The sequence below is a fragment of the Arachis ipaensis genome, chromosome B06, assembly GCF_000816755.2.
Source record: "Arachis ipaensis cultivar K30076 chromosome B06, Araip1.1, whole genome shotgun sequence".
NCBI classification, from domain to species: domain Eukaryota; kingdom Viridiplantae; phylum Streptophyta; class Magnoliopsida; order Fabales; family Fabaceae; genus Arachis; species Arachis ipaensis.
In genome coordinates this window covers 22,356,384-22,359,952 of record NC_029790.2, presented here as the reverse complement: position 1 = coordinate 22,359,952, position 3,569 = coordinate 22,356,384, and the positions used below count along the sequence as shown (strand labels likewise).

Below are 3,569 nucleotides of genomic sequence, written 5' to 3'. Positions count from 1 at the left end.
AACCCATAATAATAATAATAATAATAATAATAATAATAATATAATTGTTAATTAATATTATTCTTGCCATCATTTTATTTATTTATTTATTAGTTTATTAACATAATTAGTAGAAGTTGTTATTTTATTTTTTTGTAAAAAATTGTTACAATAAGTAATAATTGGCTGTGCTAAGATTTATTATTAGTCAGTGTAAATTTGTAAATTTGTAGAGTAGTACAGTAAGTAAATTTGTATTTTCTTAAAATTTTTCATTCAATGCAAGTTCATTATTCAAATTCTTTTTGGTTTCTCTGTGCATGAATGTTTCTTTCTATGTTCACGTGTGTAAATTCCGTAAAATTAGTGAATAATTGTCAATAAATTAAATTTTAATAAAATAAATTAGAAATGTAAATTTTATAGTAAAATAGGATAGAGCAAATTAAAATAAGAATTTTGACACTAATTTCAAAGAATTTGGCCCAAAATTAAATCAAACGGGCCAAACCGAGTGGACCGGGCCCATATTGGGCCCAAGGCCTAACTCAACTCAACCCAATTAAGCAAAACAGCACCCTCTTCCCTTGTGACATTCATTTTCACGCTGAAACTCAGCATGAAGGGGGAAGGAACTCTCTCACAAACATAAACCTAGGTTGTTCTTCAAACAAAGATAACTTTTGATTCGGAGCTCCGATTGACAAGCCGTTTGCGGCCACGCGTTCGTCCTGGAGACCTCTTCAATTCTATCTAAACAAAAAGGTATTTCCTTCTTAAATTCGTGCCCAGTGTTCTGTGTCCCCTTTATGTGCGAAATTGGTTTGAGTTTGAGTGATTTTGATGATTTTGGTGGTTTAGGTGCAATCTAACATTGGATAATTGTTGGATTATACTCCGATCATCAATGGGTAAGGTAAGAAAACTCTAAACCCTTGTGGGTTATCCAATTTTGTGTACCTAGTACTAATTTAGTGAATTGTGTAAATTAGATTGTAATTATGTTAGATTGAAGTTTGAATTGGTGAATTGGAGCTTTTGGAACAACTTTGGTGGCTGGATTCTTGGAAGTGGGACTTGTGAGCTTGCATTGTGGGATTGTCTCGGGTTATACGCGGAAATTGGCCAAGGTATGGTTTAGGTTTCACGTATTTAACATATAAGGTTTTGTGAAAACTTAGGCTAGAGCACTATAGGATAAGTTGAAACGGTTAAATATGTTAAATGATTAGTTTTGTGATGATGTTGGATAAATTGATGATTGGGCTTGTGTTGGAATTAATGAGCATGAGTTGTTGGTGTTAATGAATATGTGTTCTTGGAATTATTAATGATGTGTTGATGATGTTATTGATATATGTTAATAAAATTTTGTGGTTATGGCTTGTTGATTGGTTGAAGGTGAATTATGGGTGGTTATTAAAGAATGGAGGAAATAAGTTAATGAATTTTAAAATGGTAACTTGTGGTTGGAAGGGTGGATTTTTGGAATAATTTATGAGTTTTATGAGTTGGTGTGAGTATTAATGTGTTAGTAGTTAGTATTAATGAAATGGGACTTGATATGTCATAAATGTGCAGGTTTTGTGGGTAAAGAATGTGAATTTGGTAAAAAGTGGGGTTTGGTTTATTTTGGTAAAAAGTGAATTTTGATAAATTTTGGTAGTCCATAACTTGCTCCACAAATTTTGGATGAAGATGAGGTTTGTTTCAAATTAAAGAAGGTTTTAAAAGCTGAAAATGATATAAGATTTGCGAAAAATCGAATTCTGTAGAGAAAGTTATAGACGCCGGAAATTCGGTGCAAAAAACTGGAATTTTGAATGTTGCAGCAGAACCAGGTTTTTCTGGTGTGTGCGCACGCACACAGTTGTGCGCACACACACACACCAGGATAGGCCTTCTGTTGGTGGCGCTCGCAGGGAGTGATGCGCACACACACTAAGTAATTTCCTGGCTGGTGTGCGCACGCACACATCTGTGTTGTGAGCACGCACACATGTGTATGTACGCACACACCCTGTTTTACAGCACCTGTGTTTTTATGTTCTAAACATGATTTCGAACTTCTAAACCTCTATTTTTGCCCTGTTAACCATAGATTTTATCAGTGAGCTTTGTAATTAGTGGAAGGTAGGAATTTGGGGTAACTTGGGGGTGAAGTAAGAGGTAAAATGATGAGTTATATGAAGGAGATGAGAATGTTAAATGAAGTATAATGCCATGGCTTTGATAAATGATTATATAATGATTATGAAAATGAAATGGCTTATGAATGATGATATCTGAGATACGTGTTTCCCTGGGTAAGAACCGTGGCTTTCCACCATGTGTTCCAGGTTGAAACTCGATATCTGTTGACCTACGTCGTAAGGGTGACTGGGCACGTATAAATTTCTGGGTATGGATAACCCCCATTTAGTGATTTGAATAATGAATGAATGTGAAATCTATGCATAGACTCATGGGGATGTGCGACGGGGGACAATCTAAGGTTTTCGGACTTGTCGGGTTGGCTGGATAACCGACAGATGAGCCTCATCAACCATAGGACAGGCATACATCCTGTTATCTATTATACTTGCTACTTGCACTATCTGTTTCTACTTACGCGTGAACTTGTTTGGTTGCTTGTCTCTGCTGAATTATGGATGACGGAGGAATGGAGGAAGGGTGAATTGGTTGGGTGTTAGATGTTAGGTTTTAAAGCAAACAAGTATAGGGTGCTTAGATTACCTACCCCTTTTTATGGCTTCTGTTTAAAAATTAAGCTTTATAATTGTATGATGAAGTTCTAGGATTGCCTCTAGCATTCCCAGGACCTTATTTATTATGTGCGTGACACCTTTACCATGCTGAGAACCTCTGGTTCTCAACCCATATTGTGTTGTTATTTTCAGATGCAAGTCGAGAAGCACCTCGCTAGGCGTCTGGATCCCTGAAGCGGAATAGTCCCTGGTTTATTTTGGGTTTTCAGTTTGTAAATATATGTACATATGTATTTAGCTTTCTCTCCAAGAAACTTGATTATTTTGTTCCTCATAGAGGTTGAAGGAGTGTTAAGGCCTTATTTCTGTATTTTGAGTATTCTGGGATACTTGTATATATATATATATGTAAACATTCTCTGGCCAGCCTTGGCTTCGCAGGCTAAGTCAGGAGCTAGTTATACTGTATTTCTTGGCTCTTTATTCACTCTTTAGCTTACTCGTATCTATGATCTTGAGATATCTTCACACGCAAGTTATTCCGTCTCCGGAGCGTTGCACTTTTTATTTCGCAATTTTGTTTTACCCATTTTTTAAGGCTCCTAGTTTATTATATTCTTTCTGCTATTATACGTATGTGTTTTATTTTAGAGGTCGTAGCGCCTTGCCACCTCTACTTTACATCCTAGGTGTAAAGCTCTATGTGGTAGGGTGTTACAACGTGCAATTTTATCATAATGTGGTGAACGTAGATGGAGAAATATTGAGAATATTGATTGAAGAATGAGCTACTTGCTCTCAAATTTATGATGATCGAACGTGAATTAAGAATGATGACTAGTCCAACTTCAAAATTGAGACACCTTCTTCTTTGATTCTTCG

The 3,569-nt window shown here is 35.8% G+C and overlaps 1 long non-coding RNA gene across 1 annotated transcript; it reads left to right on the top strand.

Moving 5' to 3' along the window:
* Positions 570-3,148, top strand: LOC107648089. The gene is made up of 4 exons (XR_001621721.2): positions 570-744; positions 841-895; positions 972-1,109; positions 2,880-3,148. It is a non-coding gene; the product is annotated as an uncharacterized LOC107648089 (long non-coding RNA).